General features: G+C 45.2%; 2 long non-coding RNA genes across 2 annotated transcripts in view; one reads left to right on the top strand and one right to left on the bottom strand.

Moving 5' to 3' along the window:
• Window positions 1–17,525, bottom strand: part of LOC134564887 (uncharacterized) — a 32,495-nt gene extending 14,970 nt beyond the window's left edge. Inside the window, exon 1 of the long non-coding RNA XR_010083692.1 lies at window positions 17,385–17,525. This is a non-coding gene — a long non-coding RNA (uncharacterized LOC134564887). The remainder of the gene's footprint in view (window positions 1–17,384) is intronic.
• On the top strand, window positions 16,525–18,037 carry LOC134564886 (uncharacterized). The gene is made up of 2 exons (XR_010083691.1): window positions 16,525–16,765; window positions 17,440–18,037. It is a non-coding gene; the product is annotated as an uncharacterized LOC134564886 (long non-coding RNA).
• The last annotated feature ends 336 nt before the right edge of the window (window positions 18,038–18,373 follow it).

Raw genomic sequence — 18,373 nt, 5'->3', positions numbered from 1 at the left:
CAGCTACAAGCAAGGCTCTCACAATAAACCACATGCTACTACAGTTGCTTTGCTTATAGAGATACTTTGTTGCCGACTCTGCTGTCACTGAGAAGCTCTTACAGTGTTCTCACCAATTGCCTTAGGCAGTGGAGTGATTTTGTCCATGAGTCAATCAAGGGAGAATGGTTGGGAAACTGTGGCCAATGCATCAGTTGAACATATTTTGTTTAATACACTCAAGATCAGGGAAATTCTTTTCAACATGTTTTATGAGTTTGTGTCATGGGTTAGCACTGGCCAGATGTTAATGCACTTATGAGTGTATGTTTTTCTTAATGAGCTACTGTGAGATGTGGTCAAGAACAGAGCAGAGCAGGCCTAAAACTTGAAAACAGAGAACAAAACTTTATTACATTACATAGGAACAGAAATAAAAAATAAAAAAACAGAAATGAAAACTTCTTGGAACATTTCTTCTTCTCTCCTAATTTCTACTCTCTACACGTTACTTTCTATAGACCAAAACTTTGGGTTTTAAATTAAACAATCACTACTTAAAAAAACTAATCTTCAATTCAGCAAAGGAGAGAGGAGCCTCTCTCGCACCACAGACTGCTCTTTAGAAAACACAAGTCTACCCCTTATGTGTTTCTATGTTACCCGTGGCACTGCTGGGAGAAGTCTGCCAGGGTGACACTCTCTTTTCAATGTCCAGTGCTCTCACCACTGTCTATGGGCCAAAGCTGCTATAGGGCTCTTTTAAGGATGCTTGCATGCCGAGCTCTCCCCATCTTTCCCCTGGGGCCAAGGGCTTTTTTTCTCTGCAGGCAGAGGGCGCCACCACACCCTCTCCCTTCTCTTCTCTGTTCACTCCACTCTTAAAGTGCCAGTCACTGTAGCAAAAGCAGAGGCAGCTGCACCCACCCAAATGCAGTTTATGTTCAAAGGAGACTCAAGTTCAGTCTATGGCTAACATGCAGGAAAAGTCTAGCTCAAAAGCCACTCCTCTTCAATCTCTGCCCATCTGGGGTTCTTTCATCTTCCTTTATCATCTCAGTCCTAGGCTGTTTCTTTTTCTCTTCTAAAACTACTAGCCATGAGAATCAATGTCTGGAAAAAAGTTTCCTTCTGCCAAGAAAGAGTTAACAGTTCCTGGTTCCATGCAGGGCTGCAGGCTCAGGCACTCCTAGGCTCGGCAACTCCCACACGAAGCTGGGCACCTTCTCCCGGAGGGGGGGGGGGGAAACAGGACGGAAGGCACCTCCACAGTTTTCCACCCCTCCATCCTGGATGGGGGCTAGCTCCCAGTCTTGTTCACTCTCTTCCCTGCCCCCTGGGGCTCCGGCTTACCTGAGCCTGACCACGTGTTTCCCCTCCCCCACCCAGCCTCGTGGCTGGGCGGGGGGAGGAGGCCTGAGATGTCTGTCTGCTTAAACCGGAATCCAAAAGAGGCCGAACCCCCCTGGAGTCCTGCTTTTAACCCCTTGTGTCCTCAGAGGCGTGTCCAAACCTCCGAGTGGCCAATCCAAGTGCCAGCACAAAACCTGATCACTGATTGGCCTGCCCACATCCCCCTGGAAAAATTCACCTCCCCCCCCAACCACGACAGAGGGGCATCTTGACTGTCCTCCTCGATGCTGAGAGCAACAGAGCACAACTGCCCCTCTAGCTTTTACCTTTCCCAAAGCTTGCATTATCTCCCCTCTGAGGGAAGCTCCCAGAGACTCAGAACAATAGGTGTAGTCTTGTGCTGCCATGTCCTTTGACTACTCCCTTTTTTAGCCCTTTTGAAATATTATATGGAAGGCCATATGCAGTTCAAGAGGGAACAACACCCATTCAAGTAGGGGAAGAAACCCTACATAGATATATGATGGCCCTATATAAACAACTCAGAGAAATTGCAAAATATGTGGCTGGAGCTCGAAACAGAGAACTAGATGGGCCAGTACATGATGTACAACCTGGGGATTATGTGTACATTACGTCTTTTGCAGAAAAGACCTTGGAACTGCAGTGGGAAGGACCATTCCAGGTGCTCCTCACTACCTTCAATGCAATCAAGATCAAAGAACAGAAGGCCTGGATCCATCACTCCCGAGTGAAGAAAGCCCCAGGAAGGTCACACCAGGCAATAATGAACTGAAGCTGAAGCTCACTCGGAAACACAAATAAATTAACTAATAGTTATGGACATTATGTGGAAAGTTGTAACTATTGTAGTAATTACCTTAGCCATAACAAGAGTCAGCGCAATACCACGTAGGTATAATGTGACTAGGATATACTGGTGCCAAGGAAGAGCTTATGACCCTTACTCTCGTAAGGCTTTAAACAAGATGCTAAAAGTCACGAATGCAAGCTTGTGGGAAGGAAGAAATGTTTGGGGTTGTAAATATGCGTTCGTACAGGATGGATTCCATGAGGCTTACCACCCACCCATGAGACCCATCTGGATTAGTCCTGAATGCTGTGACAAATGCTTGAGTAAGTGTCCTCAGTTTAGACTCAAAATAGAGGGGTGTGCAATAAGAGGGTATGATATTGACTTTAACATCACCCAGATATGTGCTGAGCTCCATAAGGACCAGAACAAGATTACTCCACCAGTGCCAAGAAAGGCTGTGATCACCCAGATGCCAGCTATTCCAGAAGTAGAGGAACAAATAACTCCTGTAGTTACCAGAATTGGGCCATATGCTATTAAGAAGACAGGAGTTCAGAAGCTGATAGTTAACCCAAAGTGGTCTTTGAAACGAGTAGAAATGGGAGTACAGGTAAATGCTTATCACGTTCAGCCAGAATGTGCCCCATTTCTCAGGAACTCCTTTATGGACTGGACCACTTGGCTTCAAAAAAGTACACCTCCTAATTTTAGGAGTAAGAGGGATCTCACTGGGTTGCTAGGGACAGGACTGGGAGTGCTGAACACAATAGATTCAGAAGTGCTGATGAATACATTAACCTCAGTAGGGAGCGATTTAGTCAAACTACAACCACCTTTGCAATCGTCTCTACTAGCACTGGGTAACAATCATTGGAAATTGACCCAAATATTACCAGAATGGGAAAATACAGAGGAGCGAGATCATGAGGTAATAATTAATGTGCTAGGCACAGCTAGTGAAAACATCTTGCTGGCTCTAGGGTGTACTCAAGCACAACTGTAGATGCGATCAGTGGCTGCTGCAGTCATCAGGGAAGGTAGAGAGGGAACATTCCCTGCTGAAATTCCCAAGATTGTTTGGGACAATGCCTCTGATATGGAGAGGGAACTTCAGTCTTGGTGGATGTTGGTCCATTTCACCTATAACCCTGTGACCAGTATGGTGACAGCCTTTGTTTTAACTATACACAATGCCTCAGTGGACCTAATACATCCAATAGTCTCCTTAGGATTAAACCATGAGAGAACAGTATTGTACCCTTCTGAGCACAGGATGTGGGCAGGAGAAATTGAAGGAAAATGGCAAACCATTAATCTAGAGCCCTGTACTATGAGGAGACAACTAGGATACATATGTGAAGGGACATTAGAAGGTGACAAAGACACTTGTTTGGATACAGATCAAACTATTTGTCACTTTGAAACACATCCAGGCAAACGGACAACTTCACTTGTGTATATGGGACAAGGTTGTGTCTGTCTTAGGACTGAATGCCCCATCATAAGGATACACAACCAAATTATAGATGAGACTCAATTCAATTTGTGTGTTTGCAATTTTGTTAGAATTAAGGGATATGATTTTTCCTATCGGGCACCTGTAATATCACATCAATATATAAAGGCCAACTTAGCCACTGTGCAGGAGATACTGCCTGTGCCCATAGGAATGAATTTGACTTTAGTTGCTCAATTGATGAAAGATCACAAATTGAGAGAAATCTTAAAAGAAATTGGAGATGCGGCCGAGTCGAGGACATCCCTCTGGCCACCCTGGAGGGTTTGGAGACTGGACAGGGAGGTCTGGGATCTGTACAAGGGGGTCAGCCAGCCTCACACAGAGCCCAGGAGGACACTGCCTCTGATCCCTGTCCATGGGAGTGAATGCCCACATTGTATGAAGAATCACAAGCTGAGAGATTTCAAAATAAGTAGTAGCTAGTTTATCACAGAGTGTAAATGTAGAATCTAGGATTTTTAGTATATGGGGTTGAAGAGGCAAGATGGAGGAAATGGGGAGTGGTCCTGTCCTCCTTGTTCTTGCTCTCGTCCCCCATTTTCTGCTGAGTTGAATTACAAGGATTGGTTTAGAGTAGAAATGACGTTAGCATAGGTAGTGAGTATTGGTAACATTCTGTAAATAACAAGTACGTTGTGGATGGTGGTTGGATCAGGGAAATGATACAAAAGGTCCATGACCCTCTGATCCGCCCCAGTCCTGCTCTGCTGGGGACGCCTTGCAGAGCTGAGAAAGAACTGAGAGATAATAAAGAATAAACAACCTTAGAAACATGCACTGGTGGACTCAGCTTGTCTTCTCTGGCTCCGGCGTGAGACCTTTTGGGCAAGAGAAGCTCGAGAGCCTTATTACCTCGGGGAACAGCATCCCTGAGAGAGTGGTGCTCAATGTGGGGCTTGAACTCACAACCCTGAAGAGTAAGAGTCTCATGCTCTACCGACTGAGCTATCCGGGGCAACGTAGACCCAGGGTCCCAGGGCTGTGTCATCCCACAGCTGCCAGACAGCAAGGGACAACACCAGTTCCAGTTCCACAGGGAGGAAGAACTTGCACCTAGGTGAGACCGGTCAAAAACCCAGAGCACGGGGGGAATGTATCCCAGAAATAGCTACGTATCTTAACTCGGCAAAGCATCACTGCTGCATAACTTGCAGCTTTATTTAACAAAGAGCCAGCAGCTCTTTAACATTGGATTCGCCTCGGAATTCCACACTGTAGAACGGAACTACTCTTCCAAACGGAATTTTGGAAAGAGGTGAACAGAAAACTATATCAAAAAGCCACAATGAGAGATAAAGCAGCTCTCAAATTGTTAGCACCAGCAAGAGCATTGCTGGAAATAATATCACAGAATACTGGGGAAGAATTAAAATTCCCACGGCAGCAGAGAGGCAAAGAGGAATCAGATTCCCAGCCCTCTGAGCAACACCGAGCCCACATCTCGAGCACAACCCCAGAAAAGGGAGGGGACGCTCAAAATCAGTCTCTAGCAGTTTCCCCAACTCCACCACAATCTATAAGCCTGCCACAAACGTCCTCACCAACTCCAGGAAAATTACAGCTCCTCATTCATCCTTGATATGATATTTTATGAAATTGAGTCCTCTACACGCAAGTATAAACTTAGGCAGAGACATTCAAGTGCCCCAGAGTTCCAAATCCATCGCCCATCCCACACCTCGGCAAGGACAGTGAAGCGGGCGGCCCGCGGCCATTTCGAGCTGCCCTCCCCATCCCCCATTGCAAAACAAGGGAGGGAGGGGGAAGGGCGGGGGAAGGAACACCAGCCGTGCCGCCAGGGCCGGGGGGGGGAACACACAGCATGGGGGAGGGTAGTCCACAGACGCCCTGCACTGGGAAGAAAACATTAGCAGGGAAGAGGGGTTGGAAACAGAGGGTGAAGAAATAAAATAGGGAGAAGGCGAGCTTTCACAGTCGCCTTTGAATCGGTCAGAGCAAGAAAGTGAGGAGAACGAATCGTTTCTGGGTGATTTTTATGAAATGCCATTTACACCAAGAATACAGGGCAGGTTCAGTGGCCATGAGTGCTCGCACAGCTCAGAGCTGATGCGAAAGCGGAGGCGGGCGGTGCCGCCGTGCCAGGGGAAGACGGGACAGGTGGCGAGCAGAGCAATCTCCTCCGTGCATCGCGGGGCTGGGGAAGGCTGGATTGGGTCGCCCACGAGAACGTTCACAGAGCCCGCTGCACTCGCCGTGCGGCCAGTGACAGAGGCTGCTGCCTCCTCGAGCAGGGAGGTGGAAACGGGGCCACACCACACCAGCAAGCAAAAGGAGGCAGGACAGGAGGCGTGGTCGCGATGGGTGAATGAGGGAAAAAAGTGGTTTTTACCTAATTTCCCCAGGGTCCCCACAAGCACCCTATCACTGGTCCCAAGAAGGCGGAAACTACTGATCCATCCTACCAAGCAGGAGGATATGGATCTTCCTGTTTATTTTTTTTTTTTTTTGAGGCTTGCCCCCCCGCCACGATACGCGTTCCCCGGGAAGGAGGCGTGGGGAGCCCAACACAGACCCTGCCTCCATGTCCCCACAGCTCCCTCCCTCCAAACAGCGAACACAGAGGGACAAAGCGCTGCGCCCCCCCCCACCCCCTCATTCCCCCCCCCCCCCACGCCTGCCACAGCTGGACAGGGACAGACAAAGGGGAAAGGAGTGGAGGGATCGCAGGCAGCAGTCACTGAGCGAAGGGCAGATCAGGCGCTCCAAACCAAGCCGTGCGGGGCAGTTGGGGGACGCCCTGCGTTGGGGGGACGCGGACCATGGGGACACCCTGCCTGCGGACACCGCGCTTGTCTGTGGCACGGGCAGGACACACGGTGATGACGCAGACCGTGGAAAGCGAGGCAGGGACCGGGGGCACCAGTCCAGCACAAGCGGCGGGGATGCAGGAAACACAGGCGCCGGCGGGATTTGTAAGGAGCACCAGCGCAGATCAGGTCGAGGCGGACCCCGGGAGAGAGCAGAGAGAGTGCGTCTTTTCAGGCTTTGCCACGTCAGAGAAGGCGGAGGAGGGGCATGGCCACGCCGGAGGCGTTTCGTTCCAAGCCCCCATGCAGGTGCAGACAGGGGCGAGGCGGGGCCAGGGTGGGATTTCCCTCTGGGCACCGCCCCCCTCCCCACCCCCTCCCAGCAAACGCAAGCAGCGTTCCGCCCATTCCCTCTCACCACAGCAGTGCTCAGATAGCGGGACCCTCCCGCAGCAACCTCAGTGCACGACCGAAATTAAAAGCAAATATGCAGCAATGCCAAGGCATTGAAATAATTAAAGCAAAACAGCAAATATGCTCGCAGCACCCAGCCGGCGCTACGCGAGTGACAAAATTGCAAAATTGCAGCTTTTTAAAGCATGCATCACAAGGATTGTAGTTCTCCCATCCTCAGAAAGGAGAGGGGAACGATGTTGCATGACGGCAATGCACAGCATTTAAGATTTACAAGAAACACGCAGCAACACCCAAAAGCTGCAGTGATCAGGGCAAAGAATTTCTCACAAACATGCCCATTGTACCACAACATTGGCACAGAGTCAGCCTTGCCAGGTACCCCCTCAATGTTATTATCAACCCCGAATCCCTCAGTTCAGTCAGAACGGCCTGGCCAGCCAGGCGAGTAAACGCTGAACCCAGCTGGCTCAGAGACAGCGCCACACGTGGTGGAACAGCAACATTGCAACGGATTTCCAGGCTGATTGCACAGCTCCAACAACAAAAACAAAAACAACGAAGAAAGCTTTCATCAGCTCTCTATAACAAGAAAGTTCAGGATATTCTAGCTCAGTGTCCTGGTTTGAGGGAGAAGTGAGTTTTCCAGGAAGTTGTGGTCAAACCAATCAGTGGTCAGGTTTGAATGTTGTCACCTGGAGTGGCCACTGAAAGGTTAGACATGCCTCTGAGAACACAAGGAGTTAAAAGCAAGGACTTCCAGAGGGATTTCGTCTTTGGTTCCGGTTTCAGAAGAGCACGCATCCTCTCCTCCTCCCCTGCACAGCTTACAAGGCTGGGTGGAGGAAGGAAACCATGCGGCCAGGCTGAGGTAGGCTGGTGCCCTGGGGGGAGAACAGAGTGAAAGGGACTGGAGCCGAGCCAGCCCCCATCCAGGATGGAAGGGTGGAGAACTGTGGAGGTGCCTTCCATCCCCGTTCCCCTCTCCCTCCCCCCCAGAGAGAAACTGCCGCTTCAAAATTGATATTGGCAGCGGCCGGCAGCAGAGAAGGAGCGAGGGGGGAGAAAGGTGCCCGGCTGAGTGGGGGAGTGCTGAGCCTGCGGCCCTGCCGGGAGCCAGAGACTTTTAACTCTTTCTTGGCAGAAGAAAACTTTTTCCAGACATTGATTCTCTTGGCTGGTAGTTTGAGAGAAGAGAGAGAGAGAGACAGCCTGGGAGTGAGATGTCAAAGGAAGATGAAAAGAATCCCAGATGGGCAGAGACAAAGAGGAGTGGCTTTTTGGGCTGGACTTTTCTTGCATAATGTTAGCCATAGACGGACCCTGAATCCTCCTGAACATAAATAAGACTGTATTTGGGTGGATGCAGTTGGCTCGAAACCAAAGACTGTGGCAGTGATTTGCTACTGTAGGAGTGGAGCAAACAGAGAAGAGAAGAAGAGGGTGTGGTGGCGCCTGCCGCAGCTGATCCTGATGATAAGAGAGGAACTCAGGAGACATTTTCTGGGTTGTGAGCAGATCAGAGCAGGAGGCAGGAACTCCTGAAGTTTATTTACAAAGTAACTTATATACATCTCCTATAATGTCCATCCATTGGAGGATGAAATTCCCACCTCCTAATCAACACTGGTCAAACTAACCTTCCATCACCTTTTCTCCTCCCAACTAGAAGTATGTAAACAATGAAAGACAGTTAGCAAAACATGGCCAGTGTTTACATTACCAGGCATGAGAGAAGCTGCATATTCTCTTTCAACATGAGCACTTGACACACAGGAAAAACCTCATGGCAACATGGCGCCCTCTGTCTTGAGGGATGAAGATCTCTGTTCTTGGAACCCTCGGCCCCAGGGGTAAATGTAGGGGGGACTGCTGTCCCAGTATGAGAAGATGGCTGGTTTTTGGTACTTGGCCAAGCATCCTTAAAAGAGCCCTATATGCGGTTTTGGTCCATGGACAGTGGTGAGAGCACTGGACATGGAAAGGAGGGTGTCACCCTGGCAGACTTCTCCGGGTGGTGCCACGGGTGACATGGGAACACGGGAGGGTGGACCTGTGTTTCCTGTGGGGGGTCTATGGTGCGAGAGAGACTCCTCTCTCCCTGGATGAATTGAAGATTGGTTCTTTCTGAGTGATGATGACTTTGATTGGGAACCCAGGGTTTTGGTTTAAGCAAGTAAGATGGGAGGCAATATGTAAGTGTTAAATGTTGGAGTGTGGAAGGGTGGAAATTGGGGGAGGAGAAGAAATGTTCTGGGAGGTTTTCATTTCTGGTTTTTGTGTGTTTAGGGTTTTTGTTTTCTTTTCTATTTTCTGTTCTTATGTAGTTTAATAAAGTTTCCTTTTTCTTTCCAAGTTTGGAGCCTGATCTGCTCTGTTCTTGATCACATCCCACAGTAGTTGTTAGGAAAAACATATTCATGGGTGCATTGGCATCTGGCTAGCACCAACCCATGACAGCAAATATTCGCCGTTGGTGACAGCACATCAGTTCAAACTCAACATGATGTTTGGGCTGCAGCACAAACTTCTTTTTCCACTCAATCACAATCATCTTTTTTTTTCAAAAGATTTTTTAAAACCAATTATTTCTTCAGTTGAAAGACTGTGCTCTGGAATTTTTTCCGAATTTAGCAATGTATTTCCCTCAATTACCCCTTCTAGCACAAGGTAGCCACACCCTTTCTGAATCCTCTGCAAATAATCCCTACACATTTATACCAAGGCTACCTGCTGGGTCAGCAGAAATTCCAGCCCTGATTTCCCTTCACTGTGCCACATAGGTATTATGTGCAGCACAGAGAAAGCCATTCCCCAGTCCTCATACAGGAAAAATGATTTACAATATCCACTCCTCAAGCAGGAGAGAAAGAAAAGTCAGAAATTCCAGAAAAACCAGAAATGTCAGCAAGCTCCAAAATGGAAGAAACAGCATCCTGGCAACAGCAATTGAATCACATTCCTGCAAATTCACAGAATGAAAGAATTATAACAAACTGCAAAGAAATCAGAAAGAAAGCATTGAAAGAAAAGAGCTTTGATATAGTGAAGCATGGAAAGTATTGTGTTACCAATGACTTATGATTTACAGGATGCAAATCCAAGATGGGAGCAATCGGATCACAATGTGCTCAGAGACTGGAGAAAAGTGATGCGAGAAAATGGTTTGAAATCTCTGTACTTCAAACAGTTTTTGAAGGAATGCTAAATGAAGGAAAGCCCTTGATGAACTGAGGAACAGATACCAAGAAGGATTTAATGCAACTCTCACCATGTTGCAGGTGGCAGGGGACATGCCACATGACAGACCCAAAATTCAAGCCAGGGTCTTGCCATGACAGGTGCTGGCAGACATCAGAAATACAGCACAAAAAACAATTTTGCCAATTCCATTGACTGAAACACCTGAAAACATTTATACAATAATCCAGCAAGGACCTTCAGAGTCTTTCATGTCATTCCCCAGTTGTCCCAAAAGTGCAATGAACAGGCAAGTGAACAGTGAAATAGCAAAGCTACACCTGCTTCAATTCCTGGCATTTGGGAATGCCAATGCAGAATGCAGATGCATCATCAGTGCAATGCCTGGTCAACCATCTCTGGCAGAGATGGTGAAGGCAGAAATGGCAGAGGCATGCAGTGAAGTGGACACACCTCAGCGTGGCACATCAGTGCAGGTAGACATCTGAAGAAACCAGCTTGAAAGGATCCTCCAAGCCGGGGATGAAGGAATTCTCACAGCACTTCAACAAGTGCTTCAACAGAACAGCATGTGAACATTGTAAGAAAAAGACCAGAAGAAGAAAATACAATCATTTGTCCTTTGTTGTGGAGCAATCCATCATTGTGTGGGAAACACAATGTGAGAAAGGGACATCCTACCATAAAAAAGATAAAATAGAAAATGAAATGGAAATGAGCTTTTAGCCAGAGTTATTCATTGTGTGTAAATTTGAGTTATGTTTCCACATTTTACTGTTGTTGAGATTGATTTTTGTGTGGTTTGGTTCGAGTTTGAGTTACATATTGTTAATTATATAATTTTAAAGTTTATTTCAAGTTTGGGCCCTCATGAGTTTAAGTTTATATTTGAGCTTCATGAAGTTTAATTAGTAATGAATCTATATTTTATTGATTTGCTGTACATGGATTTTATAAGGTTACTGCAAGTTGTAGATTTTTTATCAAGATTTATTTATGTTGAATTTAAGTGTTGGTTGATTTAAAAGGTGATTTACAATTTATAAAAGGTATATTTGTTTAATTTGCAAAGTTTAGTTATTTCTCTCCAGAAATAAAACAGTTTCAATTTAAATGATGATGATGGAACACTGAAAAATAAGATTTGAGGAGAAGATACAATTTGTTAGATCCTTGATTTTATTGTTGGTTGTGAATTGTTTCAGTCTTTTGTGTTTCATTTTGAATTCATAAGTGTATGAGAGTCTTGAAAGATAATTTGTTGACATGTTAAGCATTGATCTATTGATTATATAGTGTGAAAATATATATAAAAATTGATAGTACTTGTAAGTTGATATTACAGTTTTTATGCTTTGTCATTTGTTTATAGGGTTTTTCAGACAGCATTTGTCATTTTAAATTTTTCTATTTGTTTTTTAGCCATTTAAGCATTTCGTAAATGCTGTCGTTGAAAAATGTAGTTGTATTGTTAAGTGCAAGTCAGAATTTTTTCTTAAGTTTCATTTTAAGTATATAGTTTGTTTCTTTTGTAATCAATCTTGTATGTTTTATGCAATGTTTTTGCATGTCCTTTTGAAGTTTCATTTGATTTTTTAACTGTGTTATGCATTTCTCTTGGAATGAGATTTTGGGCTTGTTTTAGTACCTCTTGTGTGAGTAGAGACACTGCACTTCAGTTTGTTAAATCTTTAAGTGTTTTTCAGAAAGTCTTGGAGAGAAATATCTGCAGCGTCACTGATGATTTTTCCATCAGCTTTTGATCCTGTGATTGTTCCAATTGGTGTTTTCAAGAAAAGTTCCAGAAAAGATGAGTTCCTGAGTGATCTGATCAATTTTTCATCTTAAATGTTTAAAAATGTTATAACAGTTTGTTGTATTTTGGGCATTTTATGTTCTTTGTTGTTAGAGGTTTTATTTAAAGAATATACTAAAGAGCATCACTCCAAGTTGAAGTTTGAGTCCTGGCCAGACTCTGATTTTAACTTGGACGGATGTTGCTTGCCAACAAAGCCCAGAGGTTTACGCTCCAAAAAATAATATGCAAGTTATCTTGACTTGGCAATTTGATTGTACTAATATAAGAGCTGAATCAACTTTGAGGTGAAACCTGGTATCCTTGCCCGGGAAAGGGTATCAGGATCTTCACTGAAGGAAAGTGTTTCAACAGTTTGCAGTCTCTGAGGTGATGGCAAAAATGTTTTGATAATTACGTTTCATTTTCATTGGTATGCTGAATTTTTTCTTTGTGTTGAGCATTTTTTTCATTGAAGTCTTTTGTCATGTTTTATAGTACTCATGTCATGTTTTATATCTCCAAAAAATTGAAATAACCTTCATGGTTCAAAAGGATAGGGGAGGAATGTTGAGTGGAAATTTAAGCACAATTCTGAATGTTGAGGAAAATTTAGTATGTTTTAAACTTTTGACAAGTTCTTTCGTAGAGTCCACTTCACCGAGCATCAAGTGGAACTGGAAGAGAAATGTGAAGAGAATCCTTTAGTCTTGAGCAGAAACCCAGAGACAGGATGGATTGGAAAATCATTCAAATTGAAGGTTTGGGGCAGGGATTGTGCTTGTGTTTTCACAGGAGCTGAAAATGAGCATCAGCAAGGCACGAGAACCTCTGCCACAGTCAACGGCATCAGGCGCTGGTCCAGAAACGGAGAAGTGAGCTGGTGTCAAGACTGCAGACATCTCTTTGTTTGGCATGCAGAAGATACTGGGACTTGGGATTTCTCTTGGGACTTGAGTGGTGTTGCATTTCAGAGATTCCCACAGAGAGTGAGGCCTTTGAACAAGCAGTTTAATCAAGTGTTATACTTGTGCCTTCTGTTTTCACCGCTTGCCTTAGGCAGTGGGGTGGTTTCGCCCATGATTCAGTCAAGAGAGAATGGTTGGGAAACTGGCCAATGTATCAGAGTTGAGCATCTTTCGTTTGATATACTCAAGATCAGGGAAATTCTTTTCAACATGTTTTATGAGTTTGTTAGCAAGCAGGTGATCGAGCAGGTAGGCGATCCCAGAAGACATCTCTCCAGCTATTTCACAGTTCATTTTCAAACTAGTAGACAAATGGGATGTTTGAATGAAATTCTTTTCTGTGGCTCTTTATGAACCTTGGGAATGAGAAATTTTTGGTTCGGCAAAAAAGAATTTTTGCAGAAAATTTGGTCTTTTCTGGAGTGACACAAAAAAGATAATATCATAGACGTCACTCCAAACCATGATTTGTAAAAGTGCATCATCTTGGTGTAACTATACCAAGATGTCAGATAAACTATCAAGCCAGGTTTCAATGCAATTCCCAAAAGGAATCTTTTTCATTTGTAAAGACAGGATGTAGTCTGTGATCCCTGCAGAACTCAAGGGTGGTCCATGCAGCAATAGGACACTTTCTTTGTTAAAACCCAGCATGACACCGATAAAAAAGCAAGAGAGGAAAGATCTCTTGAACAATATGATCCAAGTTGTGATGGCAATGCAGACAGTATAAGGGATGATTTTAATACTATTGGAGCAAAGGGGCTGTTGTCAGAACAAGTATGCCCATGCCACTTCTCTTGCACTGAATGATTTGTTAACTGATATTGACAGTGTGAGACGAAAACAGAACAGCAATTGATTATTCATTGCTGATGCTGAGACATGAGTAGATAAGTTTGAGGAGATATCATGAGAACATAAGACAATTGGAAAAAGGCTGTGAACCAACTTAATATGAAAAGTGAGCCTTGGATGTATGGAGTGTTCAATGTGTTTAACCTTTTATCATGGTAGAGGGAACTTTTGAGAGTATGTGTGTATTTCCTTTTGAGGCTTGTGATTCTTCTGATGTTTGTGCCGTGTTTGCTTCAATGCATATGGCGGGCCATGAACAGAATTGTCAGAGAAGCATTTTTAATGCAAACAGGAGGGGGAGATGTCAGAGTCTAGAACATCCCTCTGGCCACCCTGGAGGGTTTGGAGACCAGACAGGGGGGTCTGGGATCTGTACAAGGGGGTCAGCCAGCCTCACACAGAGCCCAGGAGGACACTGCTTCTAATTCCTGTCCATGGGAGTGAATGCCCACCTAACATGAAGAATCACAAGCCAAGAGAATTCAAAATAAGTAGTAGTTAGTTTATCACAGAGTGCAAATGTAGAATCTAGGATTTTTTGTATATGGGCTTGAAGAGGCAAGATGGAGGAATTGGGGAGTGGTCCTGTCCTCCTTGTTCTTGTTCTTTTCCCCCATTTTCTGCTGAATTGAATTAAAAGGATTGATTTAGAGTAGAAATGACATGTTAGCATAGGTAGTAAGTATTGGTAACATTCTGTAAATAACAAGTATGTTGTGGATGGTGGTTGGACCAGAGAAATGGTACAAAGGGTCTGGGACCCTCTGATCCGGCCAGTCTGCCACATGTCCTGCTCTGCTGGGGATGCCTTGCAGAGCTGAGAAAGAACTGAGAGATAATAAAGAATAAACAACCTTGGAAACATGCACTGGCAGACTCAGTTTGTCTTCTCTGGCTCCGGAGTGAGACCTTTTGGGCAAGAGAAGCTTGAAAGCCTTATTACCTCGGGGAACAGCAACCCCGAGGAGAATCTCAGGGAACAGCAACCCTGAGGGAGATGGAGAGAAAAAGACAATAATTTTGATACACCATGACACAAAGACCATAAAAGGAGTTTTTAAAAGGCTTGAGGAACATTTGTCTCATCATTGGTGGGATGTGCTTTTTGGGTGGTTGCCGACAGCAACCGGTATACTGAATGCCTTAGTCCACGCTATAATTGTGTTATTTATTTTGGTTAGCATGAATTTATTATTATCTGTTGTAATACTTGTTTAAAATTGGAGGATGCTACGACCAGTGGCAGCTTTAACATCACTATCAAAGGCATATGGCTTGGTCTGTAGTCGTGCATTTCTGTACCTGAGCAGGTGTTTCTATATAAGGAAGTTAAACTAGAATTTTCTATAGCTTGCTCGCTGCAATTGGCTCAGTACCAGGACAGACACAGTGACAGGGCTTTGGAAGTGCACCTCAAAGCCTAGTGTCAATCTCATTGGGCAAAGATCCAAATAATCCCACCTAGACCATCGAGTACTAAAGAGCCTGCACAGGGGGTGCACGAGGCTTTTTGGGAATGCCTTAGCCAGTGTAACTGTGCTTGGTACACTGTGCTCGGCTTATCTCTTTTCATTTTGTAATGTTTGTTATTTTTGCCGTTATTAAAACCTTTATTTTAGAAAGCATATCCTGGGAAGCCGTCTCGCTATTTTATTAAGCCATTTCTCCGCTGGTTGGACCCTCGGAGGTATTGAGAGAAAACTCAGTATTGGTCTTGAAAGACACTAGCCGTACGGCTTGGATAGATGAAGAAGAATCTGTGTACTGAGTAAAAGAATTTACTAATTTCAAAGAAGTGGGGAAATGAGACACTGATTTTGAAGCTTTGAGAAAAGCTAAGGTTATAGTTAACAACAGATGTTGCTGATTTAGCTGAAATGAATAGATAAGCTTTGCTGAAATCAGTTAAAAGTCAGAGGATGGTTAAAAGAAACCAGATTTAAGATAAGCTACCCCGGATCTAATAACTCATTGCTTGTCAACTTTATGAAAAACAGAGAAACTGATCAAGACAATTGCAAACAATCTGTTTCCAGAAACCCACTGAAATAGTCCTGGAAAACAGGAAACAGGGAGTTCTACCATCCATTAATCACATCTGCACTGAAAAGGTGGAAAGTTGAGAACGAGGAAGACTCGTTTTACTTCCTCTTTTTGGTGACCACTCCTCACAAAAGGACCACCGACCCATTTCAGGGAACAAACTGCGCACGCTTAATAGCCTTTGTGTCAATTAGCATAGGAAGTGGAGAAGAGGAAGTGACAGGGGTATGAATATGCATTTGTATTTTGTGTATTCAACACTTTTGTAAATTAAAGGCTTTGTAATTACCTGTGATCTTTGCAGTGCTCATTAGGGAGATACCCCACGCGCTGCCCAGCGTGGCAATAAACATACACTTTCTAACTTGAACTGTTAGAGAGGCTTTTGTCGGTCACAGTTGGATATTGATATTAGATCGATATTCATATTTTAATAAATCAAAAATCTCTCTTTAATTGTTTTTCTTCTCACCTCAGTCCAATTAATTGATTTTAAACATTTTTTTTTTTCTGAAAAATCTTCTGATTTAAAATTTGAGGGGTCTCTTTCCGGATTCAGTGAGCCTGCATCTTGCAAATCTGTCCCCTTTGCTAAGATAAAATCATTTCCTAGCTGTTGTATCCCTTCTATCCGTGTCTAACTTTCTGCTCATTCCTCTCTCCCTCCCACTCCTTGCAATAATAGAAGTGGCCAGAAATGGCACTGTACTTGGAGGCTGTGAGACTCGGTTACCACAAAATGGCGTCGGCAGTAATGCGCATGCTCCAGATAGGGCATTGTCATTTTGTTGTACGGAAAAGAACAAGAAGCAGCCCTTCTGTTGTAAGAAAGGTCTTTGAAGGGCACCGCCATTTTGTTGTACGGACGGCTGTGCTGCACATGCGCAGTGCTGCTGAGGGACACCGCCCGATTCCAAGCCATGTTCAAAATGTGTTGGCTCGGGTAGGGGGAGGGGGTGCTGCCCCAGCTCGGGGGGGCTGCCTGTATGGCCGCAGGAGACATCTGCAAGACTGGGTCAGCCATGCGCGGAGTCAAGGGAGCCAGCAAAGGTTTGGTGGGACAGGGCGCGGGGTCAGGCACGGCTCAGTGGAGCCAAGCGCGGCTCCAAGTTCGGTGGGGCTGCCTGCGGTTTCTGAGGGGGAGGGGTCTGTGATGCAACTACCCTCTGAGACCTCTAACTTGCTCATAACTTCATTAAATACACTGCACGCAGGGAGCAAAGAAGCTGTAATGCAATCTCATCAAAGTCTTTAAATTCTAATAAACAACCCGTTGTTATTTCAAGGATTTTTGACTCGATCTCCCTTCCCCCGGAGCCCGCAGTTTCCCAGGGAGCTGTGTTTGTTCCTGTGTTTGTTTTTGTGCATCCCCCGCCGTCCACGGCCCTGTGTGCTCACCGTTCGGGCCCTGCTCTGCCAGCTGATTCTTGCCTTTGCATATTTTGTGCTGTCCCCTGTCCCATGGAGGGCTGTAGCAACAGCCTTTCGCTACTTTGTAAATTCTCTGGCTGAATTTCATTTCCCTGCAGGCTGTTCCTCCTGCATTCTCCTGACCCCATTTTGGGTCATATTTCACTTCTCTCTCAGAGAGAATAAGTTAGGGGACATTTGATGTGGCCTGTGTTTCATTGGACAGTGCCTTTCCCATCCCCTAGCCCTGGCCCCTCACCTGTTTATAGGTGAATGCTGCAGCGTTAAGAATTTTTCTTTCTTCTTTCTTCCAGAGTTTCTCGGGAGGTTTCATTCCCTCTGTAAGAGACAGTCTGAACATTTCTCGTCTGCTTCATGACTGTCTAACAAGGAAGGAGGCTGAAACCCCAAAGACCACAACACAGGAGTTCTGGCCTGGCTGAGGTGGGATGTCTGCCAAGTGTTGCCTGCAGGTGTGTAAGCGGGACCAAGAACTGGTATGCGTTCCCATGGAAACCTGTACTAGGACAATGGAATGGACCAGGTCACGGTTGGACAGCCTGTGCTCTCTGCCTGAACTAGCAACCAGGCCCAGACCTCCCTGATCTGAAAAGTTGCACCTGGTTCCCAGAGCAACGGGCCTCATCACAATGATTCCCAGGTTTCTCCACCTCTTTGGCCAATGGCTCCTCACTTCTGAAAATACTATAAAAAGGGACTTTCTAACTTAATACTTCTGAGATCTCCCCACAGAAGACGACGGATCTATTGGCTGACGACCACAAGGACTTCATCTCTTCTGTTGGAAGCTATTCCCCCCCTCTCTTTTTCTCTTTGTTTCTTTTTTGCTCTCCATCTATAGCATACTAGTGTTGTTAACATTCAGTAAAAGTGCACTGCTGTTGTGATTAATTTGAAGTCCCTTTGTGTGTCTTTTCCGCTCTGAGATTAAAATTAACCATCATGATATCTGCCTATATTGGTGGATCGTGACATAAATTGGCGTCACGGACAGGATCCTGACAGACAGAGGGGTTTACAGGTTGTGTATAGTCTGTACTAGGGGAAGGACTTTTCGCTTCAGCCTCACCTAGCCTGACACCCCGAAAAGGGTGAGCGGTTTTCTAGAAATGCCAGGGGGGTGACTCGAATTTCCTACAAACTGTACACGCCTAGGTGAAAAGCATCCCATAGTCAAGTTTAGGGCTCTGTCTTCAGGATTTCACAAAAGATCTCTCGGTGCAAATG

The sequence above is a fragment of the Prinia subflava genome, assembly GCF_021018805.1.
Source record: "Prinia subflava isolate CZ2003 ecotype Zambia chromosome W unlocalized genomic scaffold, Cam_Psub_1.2 scaffold_22_NEW, whole genome shotgun sequence".
In the NCBI taxonomy this organism is placed as follows: domain Eukaryota; kingdom Metazoa; phylum Chordata; class Aves; order Passeriformes; family Cisticolidae; genus Prinia; species Prinia subflava.
This window is presented reverse-complemented; position numbering and strand designations above follow the sequence as displayed.